This window comes from Podarcis filfolensis (assembly GCF_964270895.1).
Source record: "Podarcis filfolensis genome assembly, chromosome: 3".
NCBI lineage: Eukaryota > Metazoa > Chordata > Lepidosauria > Squamata > Lacertidae > Podarcis > Podarcis filfolensis.
Genome location: NC_139606.1, coordinates 26,462,733 through 26,487,492, shown reverse-complemented (window position 1 = coordinate 26,487,492; position 24,760 = coordinate 26,462,733). Strand labels below are relative to the sequence as shown.

The window sequence follows — 24,760 nt, the reverse complement described above, 5'->3', positions numbered from 1 at the left end:
TCTGAACATCACACGTGGCACTCTTATCCAGGAGAATGAAAGCTGTGCAATTTAAATGAAATTTAATTACGGCTATATTTAGCACTTATGCAGAGATGTTTTGTCTGAAATTTTAAGGACGTGGAAGTTTCTTTCCCGCTTACGTCTCACAGCACTAAAACATTAAAAATATGCACTTTCTAGGTTTCATTAGACCATTCTACATTCATTCAACAGCTACATCTGTTGAAAAGGCGGTGCCAAATTTCTCCTACCATTCCTCACCAATTTGTGTGTCAAGACCCTGAGGCCTCCCTCATGTTGAATAATAACACATGGACACCATTCTTCACCAATTAACGGGACAAAAAACTGCTTTTGGAAATTATCAAAGGGGAGAGAAAATTTTGATGACACTCTGAAGGGTGTTTTGTCACACTTACCATGGTTTTGAGGTGGCTTCGGGGTGTTTGTGAATGTCTTTGCTTCCATTGTACACATCATCTTATGAGCAGGATGCTCTCAACAGGCTTCCTAATTGCCCAGGGAAATATATCATGAAGGAATTCTTCCCATGTGTTGTTGTTGTTGTTGTTAAGTATGGGGAGCCAGGGAGGCTGCAGAGTGCTGGAGAAATCTTTGCTGGAAAGAAAAAGAAAAACATATACATCATCTATGGCTACCTTGTCAACTCTAAAGTAAACTTAAAAGGCCACAAAGAAATTCTCAAGTACCTTATGAATGAGGCAGAAAAATGGAGGCCCCTTTCACATAGGATGGCAACTTTTGAAAAAGACTGGATTACAGACTTGGCACACCCAAGCCTTGCCATCGTGCCTCATATGAATTGATTGTGTGCCCTGCAGCATCACCCAGAGTACTTTGCGAAGCACTTTGCTGTTGTGCGACAGACACTCGGTGGTTCTTTAGCAGAAAGGCTAGGCGTTGTGCCCTCATCAAGGTGAAAAAAATTGAAAACCCCTGCCCTGCTCCATGCATTAATAATCTCTTTCCAATTAAAGTGCCAGCGTTTCTAACAATTCTCAAGATCAGTGGCTATTTCTAGCCATCCATTAGTAACAGCAAGGTCTATTTCAGGTTGATTTTACAAAAGCGCATTGGAATCTCTGTACCCAAGACACTAGGATGAAGAGGTGAGACTCAGACCTTTCATTTTAATGAGCAGAAACACTAGGAATCACCAAAAAAGAGGGCACAGATTTGCATAAAATGTGCACATACTAATTGATATGTACAGTTGCAAATCCAAAAAGAAATACTGGGATGTATCCAACAAAGTTGTCCCATTAGTGCAAGGACCTCTGCCTGTGCAAGGGGATGTGGTCTTGTGATTGATAACATAACTAATTCCCTCCAGTGTGGGAGACTTAAGATAGGGCATGCTTCCTCCTTCCTGAGCCTTTTCTGTTCAAGTTTCGGTGGCTCGTAGCTGGTCTTTCTCCTTCCCATGTGCCCTTTGTTGAAACAGATTGCCCAAGCTATCACTCAGCCTTATGGCTTTCAGTGGGGAAGTCTCAGCTTGAGTGATCTGAAGCTCAGTTCTGATTTTCAGAGCCACCTTATCTTTGAAAACCCTTTGCAACTTACATGCCAGGTTAATCTTGCCCCATTATCTATCTGTTACTGTTATTTGCTTGAATATCCATGTTATAATAACTTCCTAAGATCAGCTCCGGATCTTTGTCATGAATAATGAATGGATTATTTGACTGACTGGATTTTTAATTTGTATACCACTAGACAACTTCCCTGCTTCACACATGCCTTTCCATAGGTCTGGCTGTCTCATTTATTCAGATGCCAAAAAAAACCCCACAAAAAAAAACACACCCAAGAAAGGAACTCATGGAGTTTTTTTGTTCAGTGGAGGATAAGAACCTGCTTGAGAATTTACATTATGCCAATTTGCATATGTACAGATTCCTATTGCTTCCTAGCTTGACTAATACTATAAGATCCTTCTCTTTTTATTTCCTTCCACACACAAACATACGCAGGTTTTCTTTTTCATTTTAAACAGCTAGCAGATTTACATTTTAAAAAGACTTTCCCTTTGAAATTCTCAGGAGCAGCAGAGAATTCTTCTCCAGACATATTTTACAGGCACTCCAAAAAAAGAAAAATAAAGAAAAAATCACTGCAGAGGAAGGGAAAGAAGAGACAAGAAAACTCCCTTCCATTTATTTTGTTGTATTTACACCTAAAGCCAAGATTCTGAATGCTCTCTTTTAACAAAAGAGTCATATTTTTCCAGCAAACATATACTTCACAGAGAAGCACTTTGCTGTGCTCCATTCAGATGAGATGAAGAATGATACTTTCTTCCAGCACCTGACAATAGTTGGGAGAAGTCCCAGTTTTATTTCCTTTCTGTTAAGGTGTTTATGTACATCTTATACACTCTCACAACTTCCAGCCCTTGAGTGAGAACAGCCTGGTGTTATTTGACTGAGCACAATCACCCTTCCCAGTCCCCAATTTTTCTGTTGCCGTCTGGCTTTGAGGCCTCAGCACTACAATACTCTAATACTATGTGAAGGAAGGATATCTTTTAGCAAACTCCCTGCTCTGACCCGGGCAAGGACTTACTCCATGCCTCCTTAAAAGCTTAGTGAGGATGATAGGTTAAGTGTGTGAGCTCTGAGGCTCTGCAGCACCGACCAGCCTCTTCTGAAATACCAGGTCAGAGTTCTTTTAAAGAGCCAAACAATTATAGGGAGGATGGTAGCTGCATTTAAACACACACACACACACACACACACACACACACATGAGCAGCATTGCCTAACTAGTATTTTACTCATAAAGAATCTAAACTTGGTTCTAGTAACTTACACATGAGGTGAGACCTCCTACATGTCCCCAGGAACATGGGTTCCATTATAGGAGACAGGTAGCATTACCTTGGGCCAAATGAAGATGGGCACAATGAGCTTATCCAGTGCTATTTTTCTAGAAAAAGAGGTGCCCTAACTCATTGCTCGGTCCCTGCTCCTGCCAACCTAGCAGTTCAAAAGCATGTCAAAGTGCAAGTAGATAAATAGGTACTGCTCCGGCGGGAAGGTAAACGGTGCTTCCGTGCGCTGCTCTGGTTTGCCAGAAGCAGCTTAGTCATGCTGGCCACATGGCCCGGAAGCTGTACGCCGGCTCCCTTGGCCAATAAAGCGAGATGAGTGCCGCAACCCCAGAGTCGGCCACGACTGGACCTAATGGTCAGGGGTCCCTTTACCTTTACTTTTAACTCACTGTGAACACCTCCCTTGTTCTCTTATAATGGCAATGGCGCCTGAGAAGTGCTGGAACTGAGTTCCAGTGAGTTCTAGCTGAAAAAAAGGTCCCTAGCCTATCTCAAAGTGGGATAGACTATCTCAGAACATGGTGAGCTCTTCTCCATTGGAGTTGATATTAACAGAAGTTGGGTGCCCATCCATTATGGATACTTTCACTGTGGTTCCTGTATTGCAGAGTGTCAGATTACATGACTCTTGGGCTCCCTTCCTACTCCACAATTCCATGATTCTATGAAATTGAGCTCTAGAGGCAGGGCAAATAGGCAGAGGGACTGGCATCTAATAAAAAATGGAGTGTGAATTCCTTACCTACTTCACTCTTTTTCTGTGATAGAGAGGGGAGGCTCGTTAGCAAGGAAGGGATTTCTTTTTGTTTATTGTCACACAAATAAGAAACAGCACACAACATCGTCGAAAATATAACCAGAAAAAACGTAACAGCCTTGCAGATATTATTAAAGCATAAATAAGCCAATCTATTATATAGAAGATTAAGAATGGATTTCTTAAAATAGGGTGTTTATTTTTAGGAGAGAAACAATGGAGGCAAACTGGCCCTTCCATTACACTGCACTTATTTATAACAAGAGCTCTGCTAGTTAATACATTTAATTTTTGAAGAGTATTGCAAAATCTCACTCATAGGCAGCTCCCTTATAATGAGCCAAAAGACTGGTCCATCTGTCTCTGTATTGTCCACACTGTCTGGTAGCAGCTCTTCAGGATTTCAGACAGTGTTCTCTCCCAGCCTTACTTGGGGATTCCAGGTATTGAACCTGGGGCATTCCGAATGCAAAGCAGAGGCTCTACAGCACTTCCCATATTATGGGCTATTATGGGGGATAACCATTACAGCTGCTGGGAATTTAAAAGGAAGTTGCAGTGAGCCTGGTGCCGCAACAGGAAATGCATGCACAAATAAGTACTGCACATACATTTCTACATTTGATCTTAGCCAAAAGGCCGAGAAGTGATGCACATACGTTTCTGTAAACTTGAAATCCTGACCCAGGCGTGTTGCTGTGTGCTCAAATTCAAACCTTCATGGGCATCAATTGTCTGTTAGGTGTTAGAGGTGGATGTGCTTATGTGAGGATCCACAAGACATGGGACACTGTTACAGTAACACCACATGTGTAGGCAATGGCAACCCAGTTTAGAAATGTTGATGTGTGTATGGAAGCTTCCAGTACTGCCTTGAGTCCCGCCAGGGAAAAAGGCAAGCTATAGATAAATATAAAATAATATTCTTCATCGGTGCTATTTTCTTCTAGAAAAAGAAGTGCCAGAACTCAACTATGAACACCTCTTTCTCTTAGAATGGCAATGGTACCCACCTGAGAGGTGCCAGAACTGAGTTCCCCCTGAAAAAAGCCCTGATAATAATATTTAATCAAAACCTAAACGGAACATAGAAAGCTAAAGTGTACTGAATCAGACCATTGATCCATCTAAAGCAGTACTGTTGACATTAACTGGCAGTGGCTTGACAGGATTTCAGGCAGGGATTTCTCCCAGCCTTACTAGAAGACATGGGGAATTGAATGTGGGATATTGCTCATGCAAAATGTGTGGTCTTCCACTGAGTTATGGCCTTTCTTTGTAGCAATCTTTCCATAAATTGTCTCCATTATTTTAAATGGAAGTCAACTTGAACTTCCTGTGGTCTAAAACACAGTGGAATGGGGGAGAGAATGCCTTTTTCATGTATTTGCCAGATTTCAAATTAGATTTGAGTAGCATTTAGAGTTAGCAATTCATTTGTGTGTGTGTGCTTTGGGGGAAAAAATCTAACAATCAAACTCTCCAGAGAGCTGTATGTACATCTATAAAGACTGGATTCTTTATTGTTTTTACCTGTGCAACTGAAAACAGATTCTGGTCTAATGGCTAGAAATCAAGCACTTTAGTAGCTATCCAATTTAATATAATTCGACAATCAAAGGACACAGTGCAATTGATGCTCCTAACATTTCCTTTGAGTGTCAACTCATTCGCATGGCTCAGTATCCTCCAGGGGTCAACATCACATCAAGTAACAAGATATTGCCTAAGGAATATTGACAACCAAAACATCACAGCGTTCTCCTCCCCCAAGAGATGTTTATTTCAGGAATGGCACTACAGATTGACTCCTACAGTTTAATTCCTCTGATAGGTCTTTTGTCATGCTGCAAGTGATGTGATATATGACTCAGAGGATAGACCTACACAACATAACTAGGGATTAGAATATCTGCTTAATATAGGTCTAAGCAAAATACAATTTGGTGTCTTGGGTAGTGCCATCACAAACTGAGCACGGAATACACAGGAATACCCAGTCCCAGAAAGTCAGCGGTACCATTGGTGAATGGTTCATCTGCCCAGGTGGGTAAAGCTCAATTTGCTCTGGTTAAGGTTGCACTCCCACAAAACAGCAAAGGGGGACATGTGGACCTCCAGATGCTGCTGGAGTACAACTCCCATCATCCTTGATAGTTTCCCATGATGGCTAGGGCTGATGGGAATTAGAGTCCAACAACTTGGTGGGTCACAAATTCCGCATTCCTGCCCTAAAGAGGAAGGCTTAAAGTTTGGGAGAATGTGAGGCTCAAGTGACCATCGTGGCTCAGAACCTCTTTTATCGGCTTCAGTTATGAGCCATCAATGGAGCAAGAAACTACCAACAGCAGAAAGATTAATGGAAAGAATGTTTGCCCGGCCCATATTCAAGAAGGATGCTGTTTTAGTAAAGAAATCAAAAAGGTTTCCAGATGGAAGGAATGGATGAAAGATTCACATCAAGCTTCAAAGGCCATTTTCTTGGATATTTAAAGGCAATGTGCAGAAAGCTCTTTAAGAACACGTGTTACTTTTCCATATTTATGGCATGGATGGAGAGCCTGTGTCTCTTCAGACATTGTTAGACTCCCATCTTCCCTGAGCATTGGCCATGCTGGCTGGGGCTGATGGAAGTTGTGAATCAAACAACATCTGGAGGGCAGCAGGTTCCCCAATCAGATGTATAGGTGCACCAGAAGAAATAATCACTTGTGTAGCAGACACAGTGGTGGGTGGGTGGGGTGCTCACCTGTCATCCAGTCAGTTGCATCACTGTTACTTACCAGAAGATGAGAGGAGTAGGAGGCAAGACATCAGGTTGGCATGGTACAAAAACATCAGTGGGAGGCCCAGATTGGCTCTGCCAGTGCTTTTGCACCATGCCAACCTCACAGATGTCTCTTCCCTCCCTCTCAACCTCATCGTAAGCATCTGTAACCAGAATCCCTCCACATCATCTGCCACAGAATACATGCGAGTCTCCCTTCCCCACACAGTTCAGCTCTCCATAAATTGAAACCCAATATTCAAGTTGGTTTTACTCCACATTCCAGACACCCAGGAAGGCTTCAGAAAAAGTAGATCTTTCATTTGTTGACATCAGTCCCATTCTAATCCACTGGCACAGCGAGAGGAGCACTCTAGACAAATTGCCATTCCTATTTTCCTGCCCTTTTGAGTAAACTGATGCGGTGTTGTATTTCAGGCAGGGAGGCCAGGGAGGCCACAGCTGGCTCCTGATTCCAGGCAGCCAGATCCATGAAGGGTCCAGGCAGCGTCAAAAACCAGAAAGGCAGCTCAGTGGACAGGAATTGTATTCTGATAAGCATGGCCAGACCAAGTGGAAAGTTAGGTAAGATAAGCAGAGCAGGAAAGTTGTTAGTGCCACAGAAATATCTGAGTGGAGGGCTGGAAACTAAACAAATAAACGCCAAATGTTGCTCTAACAGCTACACTAACAAACCCATACATTGCACCCCCACAATGTATGAGGCTTCTACTCTTAAAGAGAGCTTGTTTGCTTTAGGAATTATTTTTCCCCCCATGTGGTTTCATGTAGGCAACTGTAACGTGGTCGCAGCCTTGGAGCTGGAGTCTAAGGATGGTAGCTGTAACTTCTCAGGTTGGATGGAGGCTGGTCTGACAGTCCTTTCTGGTGATGGGACGTCTGAGGAGGCTGTGTCATCAAAGATCATTTCTGAAGTCAAATCTTCTTCCTGGTCAGAGAGATTATCTCTGTGTGGTGCCTCTTCCCCTGAGGAGCAGGCGGGATCAGAGCCCTAGTTCATGGCCTGCTGGGGACAGAGCCACTTTTCTTGGAAAACAACGAGCAGGCCTCTGTACACACAATCCGTTTAGGTTCCCTGGTCCCTTTAGGCTTCCAGGCTTAGGAGGCTCAGTCTTTCATTTTAAGAAGCTTTACTCATGTCAGTAAAGGTTGTCATTTCAACCTAATGGGGAAAGGGTATAATCAGTGGTTTCAAGATGTGAAAAATTTGCCTCATTTCCCTAATATCTTACTAGCTTTCTAACACAGGATTTGGGGAATGGGTGCCTTTTTATCATCATAGGCTTGGAATGAACATCCAGTAATTAAACCCTGCACATATCCAAGTACAGAAGGGATAATGAAAGATAGCAGCGACTGAGAGGTTAGAGTAATAAAGGGCACGCAAACAGAGCAAAGCTCATGATAAGCCAGAGAAAAAAGGAGAAAATATAATGTCAAAATGAAAGACTGTTTGGCATCTGAATAACCCCTATGGAACAGGATAGTTCACCCCTGTCAATCTCCTTAAAACTGGGGAGAAGAGGATCCAGCTAGAGTAAGCAGCAAATGCTTTGATAAAAACAACCAGCAGGCCAATAATTATACTTGATTATGAAGGTGAATATTTGGCAGTGACATTTCAAAGTATGAAAAAGTAATGGAAAGCTTATTTTCAGGAGAGAATCATGTTGCTTGTATCCCAGACTCTGCTCCTCATATGGATGTCGGGGGCATCTAGCCTTCAAGACTTGGAAGGCAAATAGGCATGAGTCAATTATGGCACAGTTATCAATCATTTCTACACCTCCCCCCTTCTGCTGATGGCTTTTATAGCACTAATTATGGTCCAGTTAAGTAGCACTTTTTTACTTAGAATTTTTCACATGGGGACCAGTGAGTTGTTTTGTTTACACATCACAATGCAGTTCTTGAAGGTTTTGCTTTAAGTGCTTACTATATTGCATTTTAAGGTGGGTATCAGTGGAAGATACCCTGCATTAAGTCATCTATGTTGATTTTTAAGGGGTTCTACAAAAAAAACAACCTAATGTTTACTGTTTGGTGGCAGTGACATGCTGCCAGAAGGTCATTACTGCACACCACTAGGTGTGCACAGATCAAAAAAATGTTAGATATCAGGCAACTGGAAGCATATATTTTAGACACTTTGCACTTCTTAGCACAGGCCCAGGAAATGACATATTTGTAGAGATCTGATAATGAGAAAAGAACAGGATAGAGTTTTGGATTTTGAGATGAGAAATAAGCAGTGAAATGAGGGGAAGGTACTTGAACTGGTTCGAAACACAGAAAATTGGGGGCAGACTCAGAAAAAAAATGACCCAACTCTTTTCTTCCAATGCCTTACTAGTTTTGGTATGAAATGCATATCCTCTAAGAGCGCAGCAGACCCTCCAAGTGTCCCTGTTTTCCAGGGACATCCCTGATTTAGAGAAGCCATCCCAGTTTCTGATTTGATCCCGGAATGTCCCACTTTTCCTTAGGACGTCCTTATTTTCATTGGAGAAATGTTGGAAGGTATGGCGTTATCAAACCTTCAAGCCATCTGAAGGCAATCCTGTATAGGGAAGTTTTTTAAAATGTTTAATGTTTAATTATGTTTTCATATATGTTGGAAACTGCCCAGAGTGTCTGGAGCAACCCAGTAAGATGTATGAGGTATAAATAGTAAAAATTATCATTATGGAATGGGACGTCCTTATTTTCATTGGAGAAATGTTGGAGAGTGTGGTATAGTCATAGTGATAAGGTTGAAAGTGACAGAGAAAGACCATTTCTACTGAAAAAAAATTACATCTGATATTGCTAATATTCAAGTAGTTTTAGACAACATGAGGAAACATTGAATTAAAAAAATGTGTGAGTTACTCAGTGGTGTATCTGTTTTTATGTGCTTCTGGAGTACTAGTCAGAAGGGGGAAGTTGTATAGCCTTCTCATATGATTCATGTGAGCTTTTCCCCCCCACAAATTATTTTTATTCAATTTTTCCAATACAAAATTTATACAAATCATACATCTTTTTAATATCCATTCTCTTTTTGACTTCCCTCAACTTGCCTGATACTCCTTCCCTTCTTAATTTCTTACACATTTCTAAAGCCTTTCTTCAATTATTTTTATAAATTAATTCTTAGTTTTACTCCTATTCTAACATTTCTTCTTACAGAGCTTCATTAAAGCTTACAAACGTTATTTGATTATCACTTAATTTATGCATTTATTCTGTAAACTTTCCCCAATCTTCTATAAATCTCTGATCTCGTCGATTTCGGATCCTTCCAGTCAGTCTGTCGAGTTCTGCATAGTCCGTCATCTTCATTCTCCATTCAGATTCATGTGAGCTTTGCCCGCCATTTGTGTACCCTTGTCTTACTACAGTGGTACCTCGGGTTAAGAACTTAATTCGTTCCGGAGGTCCGTTCTTAACCTGAAACTGTTCTTAACCTGAGGTACCACTTTAGCAAATGAGGCCTCCTGCTGCCATCGCGCCACCGCCACTCAACCTGAGGTACTATTTCTGGGTTAGCGGAGTCTGTAACCTGAAGCGTCTGTAACCTGAAGCGTCTGTAACCCGAGGTTCCACTGTATAGGGAAATTAAGAAAGAAGATGCACAATTCGCTTGTACACCTTTCTCTGTTTAGCAACCTAGTAGTCTCATTGCTGTAAGTGAGATGACTGCTGGTGCCAGGACTGGCAACGGTGGTGGGTAAAGATGCAAAGTTATTTTCATTATACACCAGACATGACATGATATGCATTCCTGTTAATTTATTTTATGCTCAAGGTGTCGTTATCAGACTGAATACCAAGTGACTTTTCTAATCCAGAGAGTATGGAGAAACTGAGCAGAAATGCACTGTCATGTTGATTTCTTAATTAACACAATTGCTTAAAAAGGTCCCTATTGTCTTCTCAATTATTTTTATCCAGAGAGAATGTTTTACTCTGAATTGCATTATTAAATACATTAGGAGATAGAGTAATAACATTACAAGTGGAAATGGAGGAAGCTGCAGAAAATGTTTCTCATGGGAAAATACGGAACGATTTCAATACCACTATGAATGATACAAATGTGAAAGAAGTACTGTGGACTGCTATCAACAATGTAGCTAAGTAAACACTACAATATAAAGAGCATTTGCCCGGCCCATTAGCTAGGAAGACTTCAACCTAAATATGAAATAATGCAATCTGATGACCATCATCATCTCATAATGATTCGGCTGCCTGAAAAGTACAAGTAGCTTGAGCAATTGCACATTGGGAAAACATAAGAAAGATATTCAATTAGATACTTCTAACCTTCATACTTGCTGTGCCCCATTATATGCCAGAAAGCCATAATTGATCTCCCAACTGTTGTACCATCTTTCAGTCTCTGGGCTAGCAAGATCCTTGTGGCTGTGGTCGTGTACATAAATAATTTAATCTGGTCCTTCAGAATCTTGGCACCTAAAATCCCCAAAAGAAAAGCTTCTGGTCTTTTAAGATAAGTTATTTTCAGCATTTATTTCAGTTCATTATATATCATTTCCCAGCAATCTTTTACCACCTTACATGACCACCTCATATGATAAAAAGTGCCCTCTTTCTCTTTGCATTTCCAGCATGTTTGTACATTTTAGCTGATTTACTAGGAGTTAAATACCAGCGGTACATCATTTCCATATTGTTTTCCTTCAGAGTGTAACATCTTGTAAATTTCAAACCTGTTGTCCATAATCTGTTCCGCACTGCTAACTCAATATTGTAACCAAAATCCTTTGCCCAGTGAGTCATCATCGATCTGTTGCTTGTTTCCATAGAAAATGCCACCTGAAATCGGTCAGGTGGCATTTTCTATGGAAACAAGCAACAGATTATATTCCTCTGCATGTGCAGAGCATCACTAAAAAGGTAAAGGGACCCCTGACCGTTAGGTCCAGTCGTGGCCGATTCTGGGGTTGCGGCGCTCATCTTGCTTTATTGGCTGAGGGAGCCAGCGTACAGCTTCCGGGTCATGTGGCCAGCATGACTAAGCCGCTTCTGGCGAACCAGAGCAGCGCACGGAAACGCCATTTACCTTCCCGCTGGAGTGGTACCTATTATCTACTTGCACTTTGACGTGCTTTCGAATTGCTAGGTTGGCAGGAGCAGGGACCAAGCAGGGAGCTCACCCCATCGTGGGGATTCGAACCGCCGATCGGCCTTCTGATCGGCAAGTCCTAGGCTCTCTGGTTTAACCCACAGCGCCACCCGTGTTCCCTAGTCATTGGTTATCTGGTCAATGACTAGAGCATCACTAGTCATTGGTTAAAGCAGGCCACATTGTATCAGCTCTTGGTCAGATGGATTCAGATAAATTCTTTCTGAAAATCTTAGCAAAATCTTCAGCAAAGCTTTATAGCCTGTTGATAACACAAGGCAGCCTATCAAGCAACCCCATTCAACATGCATTTTGTTTCCTATGCAAGATAATGTAATGAAAATGGAAAGTGGCGTCTGGATTACATGGGCTGCAGAACCCTCGCTAAAATCCCGAACTGGCGCTTTGCCAAAGTCTCTTACTGACATATTATCATGTACCAAACCAGATAAAGTTGGATGGCACATGCTGCCAACAATGCTATCCTCTTGTTCAACAAAAGATGAGAAATAGACCTGACTATAGATCTGTTAGGCAGCTTTTGTGAGATCTTTGGAAGCAAAACTAAACCCTGAGAAAAGCACAACAGGCCAACTTTAAGGCATGATGGGCACAATCAATAGGCAGCAAACCAGCTTCTAGGGCTTCTCGTTCTTTGGATGTATTGTTCCATTGAGTGCTATCAGAGCTGGAAGTGTTACTGGAATCAGTGAGTGAAAATAATCCACCAGGTGCTATTGAGAGCGCAGAAACTAGGGTTATATTAGGAAGCACCAGGCTGCAGGAAGCCTAGTATCAACAGGAGCTATGTCTCTGGGAGCCAGGCCTGATACAACACTCACACAGCTGTTGTATAAGAGTGCTTTAAATGTATTGTGTGGATGTGACTTCTGTTGTGTTAATAAAAGTGATAGGTTTGTTCTAGTTTATCATAGTGCGGGTGGCGCTGTGATCTAAACCACTGAGCCTCTTGGGCTTGCTGATCAGAAGGTTGGTGGTTCAAATCCTCATGGCAGGGTGAGCTCCCGTTGCTCTGTCCCAGCTCCTGCCAACCTAGCAGTTCGAAAGCCAGTGCCGGATTTATGTATAGGCTAAGTAGGCTGAAGCCCAGGGCCTCTAAATCTAGGGGGGGTTCGCCAGCCCGCCTGCTCCCCAGCTCATACGTCAGCGACTGATAAGACTTGTCAACCAGTTCTCCCAAAGTCTTTCTAGATTATAAAGCTCCAAAATACAGGCCAAAAGAGAGCAGGTCTGGGAAGAGCGAGCCATACAATGGCCACCATCAGTGAAAAGGCCCTGCTCCGTGTAGCTCCTGCCCTGTCATTTGATAGAGTGCCCACTTGCCCTCCTTCTTGACATGGAATGCTCTCTGTTGGAGTCTCCAGGTCCAGTACAAAGACCATAAGAAGGGAGAGCAACAGCTGTAAAGCTAGCAAGCAAGCAAGCAAGCACGCACACAGGTCACCTTTGTCACAGTCAGGATGCCTTTGTCCTGGCCAGGCCTGCACCCAATCTTGTTTTTGTACAATCTTGTTTGTCCTCAGTAACCAAAATTATATTACCAACATATACAAGCAGAAAAGTTGTTTTCCTTCATTTGCAAGAAATCGTAAAAAACAATGTGGCACTAATAAAGAAAAGTTCCAAGGTGGCGACAGAAAGCAAACTAAAAATGCTATTGCAGTTCATCAAAACTATCTCGCAGTATCAAGTTACAGTGTTACCTCAGGTTAAGTACTTAATTCGTTCCAGAGGTCCGTACTTAACCTGAAACTGTTCTTAACCTGAAGCACCACTTTAGCTAATGGGGCCTCCTGCTGCTGCCGCGCCGCTGGAGCACGATTTCTGTTCTCATCCTGAAGCAAAGTTCTTAACCTGAAGCACTATTTCTGGGTTAGCGGAGTCTGTGACCTGAAGCGTATGTAATCTGAAGCGTATGCAACCTGAGGTACCACTATATAGGAAAACTAGTGCTATTAATACTAATCCTTCTAGTTGGTTAATTGGTTCGGCAACTTCCATGCACATGACATGTGATACTAATTATTTTCCCCAAGAGTTAAATGATAACTAATCAGAGGCAGCTACAGTTGCAAATGGCAACAAAATACCTGTGAAAGGAAGAGGAGCAGGTTTGCTCAAGTGTGTTGCAGGTAGAAATACTGTTTGTAATAAAGTTATTTGCTCAAATTAGCAAATTAGACAAAGCTCTTGTCAGGAGAGCTATGAGATTCAGGTGAGGGTCAGATGCCTTGTCAATCCCAGCAGGTATATAACAGGAAGACCTGTGGCCTGCCCTTTGACTGGACTTAACCGTCCAGGGGTCCTTTACCTTTTACATAGGCATATCCTTTACTTCTCAGGTTCTTCTTCCAGGCATCACCAGGGCAATGGGTTGGCCACTGTGTGAACAGGGTGCTGGACTAGACAGGACTTTGGCTTGATCCAGCATTATGTTCGTTCTCAATGGGACCATTCCAACCACACACAACAAGGATTTGCTTGTGGTAGTCCACAGCTTTAGGCATGTCAGTAAAGAAATGTGTGTTCTGAGACACGTACATACCCCACAGTTCCTTGCAATGACACAAAGCTTGAGAATGCTGGAGCAAAGCGCTTCCACATAGCTGATCACCGACATGAAATTGCATCCCAGCATCCCTGTGATGTTTTGAAAAGATTGGTGCAGAGCAGCTACTTGGGAGGCGAGATGTCCTGAAATGGCCTTCAGCTGTAATCTAATAAGCATTTTATGACCTGTGAATGTTAAGGCTACTGCACCGCACGCCGCTGTTGATAAGAGACAGAATTGGGGGACAAAACAGAACAAATGGGTTTTAGAAAAGCATAAGATAGCTGTGGAATCCAAATTGCACATCTACGTCCTTCTGAGAAAGAGTTCAATTTATTTGACACAAAACTGCAAAAGTCATAAATGCCCCATTGCTGAAAGGCAATACAAGTTGAAAATGAGTGGCAGGGGTATTTCTCAACAAACCTCCTACATTGATTAGTATTGTCCTACTAATAAAGTAACACTGAGTTTCCTATGCAAACCAACATTTGGCATGACAAACCATCTTTCTTTTCTGTGTAGGACTGAGCCAAAGCACTAGGCTTTTGTGTGTAGAAAGAAAGTAACTACCGGTACATGTGTCTATCTAAAATCCCTGTAGCTACATCCAGCCATGAATGTCCTTGTGATTGTTATAGTTAGATAAACCCTTTATACAAAAGGATCTCCACCAGTTGAAATTTTTGCGACACCAATAATAACAACAATATGGTCTATAGATAAAAAAATGGCTCAAATGATTAATCATTTGTTTGTTGCTGTTGTTTTAAACAATCCAGACAGTTGGAATCATTGCTGTCCATCAGGAATTTCTTGTTTGTTTGTTTGTTTGGCTAGTCTTTAACCTAGCAGCATTCTCCTCCCCCCATTATGTGAGCCAATCAACCTTTGAAATAACAAGTGTGACAAATGATACAATAACCACGCACATTTCTTTCCAAAGGTGGAAAATGCTAGCAACATAAAGTTTGTTTTGACATGAATAGAGAGCTTTTTCTCGGTAATATTTACAGAATAAAAGAAACAAATAGAGCAAGCAGAGATGGGACATTGCTTCACAGAAAAGGGAATCCTGCTCTTTCCACTTGCTCCTGAAGTGTGATTCAAACTGGGGTGGCACTGTGTTCAGCCCTGGGGGAAAGTGGATCGTGCAGGCATCAGTATGTCGATAGACCCTGCGGTTGTAGATGCAAGATTAGGCATAAGGCAGAGATAAGCCTGTCAGTTCTGGTTTCCCTAAGATTCTCATTTCTCCAATCGTAAGTTTAGTTCACTGCATTGCTATATTAGTTTGTGATTTTTCAAAAAAGTCCTTATGAAAACTCAACATCATTTTAGCATGCAATCTTGCCAAATATACACATAATGCATTTTTGTGAGTTATTTTCACCAATATGTACATTTTAATGCACACTTCCCTGCCCCGCAGCATACACATGTTTGTACACACTTTGGGGCTGGAGAACTGGGTTGAAAAAATTTGGAAGAATGGAAATTCCAAAGGACAGCTGCATTTTGATTCACATATTGTTTCAGGAAGTGTGAACTAGGTAGATTCACATTAAAAGGTGAACTGAACCAATTTTCTTACCTGTCCCTATTAGGGATTGAGCTGGCACAACAGCTGGCTATAGGAGGCAGCTGAGACAAGGGGCCACCAGCAACTGTTTCAGGACTGCAGTTTGATCTCACTCTTTGGCCAGTTTGCAGTGGCAGGATAGAGAGAAGTCCATAGCCAAACCAAATTCACCACCATCACCAGTGAATGGTAAATGAGGAAAGGAATAGGTGAAGGCCCTCTGGTACCTAATGTGGGGTACAGCAGCTGTACAGACAATGGGGAGATAAAGTGAATCCTGGGTTATGGACCTTCTTCAGGGAGGAGGTTGAGGAGGATGATACCTCAAAGACTATTTCCCAAAATCCAGATATTGGGTTGTCAAGAGATCCATCTGGGTGAAACCCACATCCAGAGATGGAGGGAAGCGGTTTTCCATCAACTCTTTCCAAGAACCTGGCATAATCTCTCCCCCCCCCCCACCTTACTGCTGATGTTCAGAAGTGTTAAAGGACTCAATAAGAGTGACGCACTAACAGCAGCAACTGTGTTGGAACCTGTGGAAGGGGGACTGCTCCAAAATAAAGTGTGGCAAACGAGAGAGGAAAAGGTTACAGAAATGGACAGGAGCTACTTTAAATCTCTCCTTACAGATGGAACGATGAGGCAAATCTGAGCAGTATCACCTTCCATCAAATCCATTTTTAAAAAATGCCCGTTTAGCCCTATCGAACAGTGTCCTGTGGAGATTCTCATCTTGGTTGGATTAATAAGCGCACACTGTTTCTATTTACATTCAGATTGCTCTTTAAAATATGGAAGGATTTGCAGCTATGAAGATTGCTTTCGCTCTTCCAGTGTTGTTACTTTGGTGGTGAGGAAAACCTGGCCTAAAAGACACATTAGAAATGGAGAAACCTTATCCTACAACCCACCTCATGTAGGTCTTGGGGTGGGATATACACAATGCCTGCTAAGTTGTTTTAAACTGTTTTTAACATTGTGTTTTAATTGTTGTAACCCACTTGGGGACCCTGGGCAAATGAATTGTTGTTGTTGTTGTTGTTGTTGTTGTTAGAAGAAGAAGAAGCCAAAGTCACCGATCAAATGTTGAACTCATTCAGAATAATTCATTTATCATCATTTCTATTCCAAATTTGGCGTGGACTGTCCTCAAACATTTCTTTCCTACATTTCCAAGTTTCAAATCAATCTGTTGAATTGACAGTTTTAGAACCTATTGCCCCCAATTTTTCATTACAATGGCAGAAGGCACTTCAGCCAACTCACCCTTAACTCAAGGTCACAGCTATGGTCCTATAACTAATAAATAGCTTTATGTTCTAGAACTGAATAGCATAGACATTTGACGTTTTCTAAAGTTTCGGAGAACAATACTGACTGGAGGAAGTTTCAAAATGGGCTTGTTTTCAGCTTCTATTAGTTGTGAGAAATTCAGGCAAACACTTAAAGGATACCTGCTGACCACTGCTATGTTGTAGGTTGATGTCCACATGCAGCCTATAAATTCTACATGCAACTTTCTACAGTGAACATTTCTGAAGTACTTAAAAAAATCCATTATTTTCAGTAGGTCATCTATTTTATAACAATACAGTGTGCTATAGAAATATCTAACACTATTTCGTTACATTACCCCAGAGCAAGTGATAAATTTCAGATAATTTTAGCAGGCATCCATCTGCCGGCATCAAAGCATCTTCTCTGACACCTTTTCCCCAGCTTTTGACTTGAAATTTAAGCTTAACTTCTAATTGCATAGATGATGACATTTAGATGATACCTGGCTCTATAATTACCATGTTTCATAATTTACTTGTCATTCAAAAGCATCTAGCTATGAGTTGGCATATGAAATTCCAACATTATCACTGGGTTTGTTATGTGGGCAGAGAGGTGCCTATCTTCTCACTCAGAGCACATTTTCAGAGAGAGGATTATGTGTGTCAGGCCTGCTGATTCAGCACATCCAACACCCTCAAGCTTTATGGTTGACTGTGGCAATCTCTATTTTGATTTCTGCTAAGTTCAAACAGTAGCATCGTTAACTAAATTTAGACCATTTACTTGATGCTCTTACTGAAGATCCCTTTAAAGATGGTAATATGCATCACACTCCATTTTTTAAAATATATTTTATTAAATTTCCAGAAATTTCACATATACATTCCAATAGATAATAGATTTTTCTTTTGTTTTGTCGACTTCCCATCCCATTTTCCATTGTGTTTTTTACTTCTCTCCCTTGCTGCACCCTATCTTCTCTCTCTTATATCATAACAATAATACAATAATCTCTAATTCCTTCTGTTGCTCAAATCCTGTTCGCGAATTCATCATACTATATTTCTTCAAATAGTCAAAAAATGGCTTCCATTATTTCATAAAGCAATCATCATTAGGTTGCATGACTTATTTCAAAATGTGGTAAGCCAACCTTGCTGCGTTCGGGGGTCCTTCTGTTCATGCTATGGAGTGGGGATCTGGACAGCTGTCCCACTGTCCTGCTCTGATGGCACCACTGAACATTATGACTTAGCATTGTCTTTCAAAGTTTGTTTAGGACGCCCAACCCTAAACCCAAATATTTCCAGGAGGTCAATAGTTCCCTCTTGGTTGCTGACCAGTGATGACAGCCATGGTAGACTCTGTCATTTATTACACACTGACATTGATTTCAAATGTCAGGGCTTCCAAAAGCTTGATTTTCGTGGACATGAGAGAAGAGGGTTGGATAGGATGGGAAGTTATGTGAAAGAAGGGTTAGATCTTTCCTTATGTGCCATATCTCCAGGGCAGAGATGTCACCTTCAAAGCTGTTAGAAGACCGATTTCTGTAGTGCACCTGTTTTGTTTTGCTTTTTGCCTTAGGTAAAGAGGTTTTGATTGGGAAACTGGCACAGGAAAGAAAGGGACAGCAACCCTTTCTCTCCCTCACCCAACCCGTGAATCAATAACGGCTTCTTTTAAAAATGTATAAATAAAATAACAAATATCCTACAGGAAGGGGCAGGCAGATCTGTCAATTTTTGTTTCTCTCCATTTCTCATTTTTTTCTCAGTGTTAAGTTTGGTTCTCCACATTCATCTACATTTTTTAAAAAAACTTCTCACATGAATTGCTCATCTTTTTAGTACACATTTCTCTTAATTAACACATTTTTGCAAGCAATTTCTTCTATTAGAAATGCATTTTTTGTATGCTGTTTTCACCTACATATGTATTTTTGGCAAACTTTCCTCTAACATTATTTTATATACATTATCTGGGTGAACGGCATGACAAATTGAAGAGAAGAGTGAGCTTTGATGAATAGCTGTGCTTCAGTTTCCATGTTCTGGGAAGTGCAAACTGGGTAGCTTCACATTAAAATACGAACCAAGCCTAATTGCTTCCTCATCCATTGTCACAGGTACTTTGGCTCTGAGGAACGTAGAAGTCACAATGATTGCAAAGAGAGAGAGAGAGAGCCCTGAAGCTATGTGCTGTTGAAGTAATGCTCCATCATTTCAAGACTGCTTATGGACTCTTCATTCCTCTTTGGTCTTTACAGATGTTAAATGGATCTTACGTTAGGTTTTCACAAGCCATGACAAGCTTGGATGGTTTCCGCGACTGTCCTGATTGAAAAATAATATGAAGCATGGGATTATAGCATCAGTGATAGCAACTGAGCTTCAGGAATGATAACTATAGATGCCCCTTCCCCCCCTCTTTCATTGAATTTATCACAGCCTGCAGGTAGGAAATGGAATACTGATCATGAGAAACAAGATCCTACTGAAATTTGCTTTTGCCCTGCAGTTATAAAATTGTTACACCCTTGGGATTTGTCTGTCTTAATTTATTTATTTCTCTTTTTCTAAAAAAAACAACAACCACACACACACACACATTGTTGAGTCTGCCTGTACACCTCTTCGAAGCAATTATATTGTTATGCAAAGTATTTTAGAATTCTTATCTCACTCACCCATCTCTGAAATCAGCCTGTGCTGTACGTCATTATCATCTTCATTTTTTACAATGCTGGAGCAAATAGATTTGGAGCTATCTCAACATGCCAGGGAAGAACAGCAGGGTGGAATTCAATTTACACTTGAGCCAATGCTCCTGTACAGAGTTTTCACTTCATTAGCCCAGCAATCGGCAGGCTAGAGATTCTGATAGAGATTTGGGGCCAGAATCCTGCATAGACTTTAACGAGGATGGATTTAAAGGGCAACGAGGTCTGTACCGAAGCATTGCAAAGAAACTTCAGGTGAAGTCATTCTTCATTTCCCTATAGCCATCTCCAGTGAAACATTATTTTTCATTCAGTATTTATATTGAAATCTGTTGATTGTTAATAACCACCACCAACAGCTCTAAGGGACAGAGATGGTGGCTGTTATGAACTGGATACAAAGACTTCATCCCATGAACCAAAGTACCTATTGCTTTTAGAGAGTTCTGCTGGCAGAAGGGTAGCGGTTGATTTTTTCATTGATTTCCTCCTTGCCTCCCCCTATGTAGTTCCAGCTTGTGAAAGAGGAGGAGAAAATAGTTTGTTGTCACCAATGGTTCCCTTGATACCTCAAGACAAGGCCTAACCAGGCCTGGACTTCACATTGCTTAATAACTATATCCCATACTTGTAGGAGTTAATGTGAATCTATATGCAATTTCCCCGATATGCATATTTCTGCAAAGCAATCCCCGTAATATAATGCATTTGGATCTTTTATTTACCCCACTGTATATTTTTTGGGGGGGGGACGTGGGTGGCACTGTGGGTAAAACCTCAGTGCCTAGGACTTGCCGATCGTATGGTCGGCGGTTCGAATCCCCGCGGCGGGGTGAGCTCCCAGCTCCTGCCCACCTAGCAGTTCGAAAGCACCCCTAAGTGCAAGTAGATAAATAGGTACCGCTTTATAGCGGGAAGGTAACGGCGTTTCCGTGCGCTGCGCTGGTGCTGGCTTGCCAGAGCAGCTTCGTCACGCTGGCCATGTGACCCGGAAGTGTCTTTGGACAGCGCTGGCTCCTGGCCTCTTAAGCGAGATGAGCACGCAACCCCAGAGTCGGTCACGACTGGCCCGTACGGGCAGGGGTACCTTTACCTTTTTATATATATATTTTTATGCACACATTACCCTAGTATATGCATGTTTGTACTTGGCAGGAGAACTGCACTGAAAAATTCAGAAAAGTGTGAATTTCAAAGTATTGCTGTTATTTACTTCTCTGGTTGTTCTGGAAAGTGCAAATTAGGCAAATTCGCTTCAAACACTAACAGAATTGAACCCCATCCCCATCTCTCACAGAAATCTGATCTTCAGCAATTTGCAGGTGAAAAAGGTTTATCAGACCATGAAAACCTGCAAGTTCCTGTATATCCACCTGCTATTAAATGCAAAGATACACAAACTGGCTGAAGGGTTGGCAACCCTGCTGCAAATCTTCCATACCAATCTTCTTGCTTACAGTACATTTACTGTTTTAAGATCATTTGTTTTTGGTAATATTGAAAGACCTGTCCTTCATATTATGATAGCTGACAAAACTACAGTTCATTGTTTCTGAGCCAGTGGGCTGAGGCATAGGACAGAGTCGGCCTGTTATGTATGAGCTGTTGAGTCAAATAGTATATTACATATATTTTTGAAGCTTTGATCTGGCAACCATAGCTCCTTCACATTTTGACTTTACTTTCTCTAAATTAAGAAGAGTGCTTTAAAAATTTTGACAGATAAAAAGTGCCCGAGGCTGCTGCTGTGCTTGTTGTGTCAATGAGAGTCCCCTCCCCACCAAAATCCGGTGTGATGTGATGCATTTTTTAGAACTGAATGCTAGTGAAGGCGCACAGGCATCTTTCCCCCAGATACAGATCTTTCCCCCAGCCATATGGCCAAGGTGAAGTGTAGGCTAAGAATTCCCAAATGCAGTTTGTTTACCTCACACAGTTCCATGGCGTGGCTCCATAGCTCAGGCAGCATCATTACAGAGCAATCCTAACTATACAAAACTGGCAGAATTTACACTAGCTTGAATTAAGCCAAAATCCATCCAGGAGTTGGGCTATTTCTGGCCTAAGCCTGGCAAAGGGGAAACAAGTCTTTTTTAAAGACTTACACCACCCTTTTTGCTGGCACTGAGTTCTGTTGGCTTGTCAAGTCACATGACTGAGGGGGACAGAGTTAGGATCCAGCATAAGTTCCCCTTGTTTGTTCTCAATCTGACCACTCCCCTGGAATGCCCATTTTTCAGGGTTTACACCAGGTAAGATCTGACGGTCTCACTTCATCTGCCTAAGTCCTGACTGAGCCAGGATGAGGGGCTTACACCAGCCGAGCTGGGATGTGAAGGCTATGCTGGCATAGCCCAGCTGAATCACAAACTGGCCAGCTGGGCTGAGGACCTGCAAGATACTAACTTGCTCATCCCAGCACATCTTGGATTTGGATTGTTCCTTTCATGATGGAAAACCAGAGACAGATTCCTTAGCTAATGCATGGGCTGGACTCAGACGGTAAGGGGCAAACACATTCAGAGAAAGCTTGTGTTTCTACCAACATGCTCCAATAAGTTTATGATGTCAGGGTAAACACAGGCCATATCTTTAAAGTCTCCTGCAGGGCAAACCTGCAAGAGAAATAAATCCCATTACGTTCAATTAGAATTACTCCCAGGAGAGTGTTTATAGGAGTGCAATTCTGATGGATCAATTTACAGTGGTCCCCATGTGGCAGCCATAATGGTTGAACTAGTCTTAAGAAATAACTAATACTTCAACTGGTGGGTTGGGGCCCACTTGCGAGTCGCGACCTGATCCAAGGTGGGTTGCAACAGGAGCACTATCACAATGCAAATGCTGTTGTTCTTGGCATCCAGCTGTCTTGAGAGACAATGGAGTGCACTTCCAGGGGTGAAATCAAACTGCTCTGTTAGCAGCACCAAAGTGACCTCCCTGGGGCACAAACCTGGGCAGTGTGCATGAAGGTGAAATGGGTCCCCTCCCCAAACTTATGCTTGGGTTAAAAGTGGGTCTGGGTCCGAAAAGGTTGAATATACTTGGTGCAGTAGATTAAATCAGGATCTATTACATGCAGATTTCATTCCAGTTCTGATAGTTGATTTGTACACCCCCGTGCAATTTTCAGATAGGTGTCTTTTGCTGCTGCTGGTTTTTTATTGCTAATATTTTTATCACATGCCTTTTTGGGGGCTGTGACAGTTTCTCTAAGTTGAGGAAGTTAGAGAGAGCTCCTCACAGCCCTCTAGAATAAGTTCTTAACTGGAAATGTATATTCCTTCCCCTGAAAATCCCCAAAGAATTTCTCCTGTGCTGTGGATATTCCACATGTATTCCCTCATCTCTGTCACGCAGAGGAATCCTGTTGACAGGGCATAAAGAGAATTTATGTAATGTATAATTAAAGGAGCCATTTAGGCTGACATTTTTTTTTCTTTTGGTGAAACATAGTTTGCTCATTAAGCAATGTGTGCATTTTCCAGTCAGTTTTGTTAGTGCTGTGTGAGCGTAGGAGATGCTTAAATCTCCAGTGACTGAGCAGAAATGACCTTGCATGTGAACGATCTAAACCAATACCTTGTTGTTTTTTAACACTTGCAACAGCTTCTTCTTAAATAATTGATTTACCAAACTTGTGCCAACAGTTATTCCTCTATCAATTTGTTTCTCCACTTTAGAATTTCCTTTTGTGCATTTAAAGAGTTATAACCTGGAGATAGATAGACAGACAGATAGACAGATGATGATAGATACAGATAGATGATAGATGATAGATAGATAGATAGATAGATAGATAGATAGATAGATAGATAGATATCATTTTGGAAGCATGACTGACACCCTGACCTGAGGAGCCCAACCATGATCCCACCACTTATCTGCAACTTAGCAGCAAGAGGAAATAAATATCAGATCCAGAAGCCCTAAAGATGTGCATAGAAACTGTAAAGAAACATTAGCTGTCAAAGGTGACTTATGCAGTACTGGTGGCGGCACATTAGAGCAGCACTCCACAACCGGCTCCCTATTGCTTTGTTGGCTCAATTCAAGGTGATGATGACCTCTAAAACCCTAAAGGGTGAACAAGACCACCTCGTGAGGCAATCCCCTACCTACTTGTCTGGCAGTAAGTCTTACTTCTGGGTTGATGTGTTTAAGATTCCAAAGTCAGCCCTAATGTTCCAGCAGCTATATCTCATGTTAAGGAGAACATTCTAAACTCAGGGAGGTGTTCTTGGTGGCTGCTCCTCGGCGCTAGCATTTAGATCTCCTAGAGAAACGGTGCCCTGTAGCTCAATAGCCACACGCAACTCTTAGCCTAATTTCATAATGGTCTGGGGAGCAGAGAGGGTGAGAGTGGGGGAAAGGGGTGGCAAAATGAATGGTGCAGCAGAAGGAGGCGAAAACAATTGTTTGCAATAATAGGCTACTGTAATAATAGCAGTGGTCCAAGAGGCTGAAACCTGCTCAGATATTTCCTTCACATGTTGGAGCAACGCATTGCAGAGGAGAGGAGCTGCCATCTCTTGTGTCTCCTCTCACTTGGCCATCCATGTTTATAGCGTAATGGTCTGTGGGAAAGGAGCCTTGACACACACATACTGCACAGAAACTGTTGCTAGCTGCATTCACAATGTTGGAGGTGGGGCAAGTTGATACATTCCCACTTTCCCCCTCATGCATTCACTCCTCACTCATTAAACTTTTTTAAAAAAACTTCTCATTTTTTTATTATTTTTCAAACATTTTAACTAATTCAGTTCAATTTCAGTACAATATTCCCTTAAGATTTAGACTTCCTAGTTATCTCCCGCTTGGACTACTGCAATGTGCTCTATGTGGGGCTACCTTTGAAGGTGACCTGGAAACTACAACTAATCCAGAATGCGGCAGCTAGACTGGTGACTGGGAGTGGCCGCCGGGACCACATAACACCTGTCCTGAGATATCTGCATTGGCTCCCAGTACGTTTCCAAGCACAATTCAAAGAGTTGGTGCTGACCTTTAAAGCCCTAAACGGCCTCGGTCCTGTATACCTGAAGGAGCGTCTCCACCCCC

At 41.9% G+C, this 24,760-nt stretch overlaps 1 protein-coding gene across 1 annotated transcript in view; it reads left to right on the top strand.

Moving 5' to 3' along the window:
* The window catches only part of SH3YL1 (SH3 and SYLF domain containing 1), a 476,641-nt gene that overhangs the window by 130,528 nt on the left and 321,353 nt on the right, over positions 1 to 24,760 (top strand). The window lies entirely within an intron of this gene.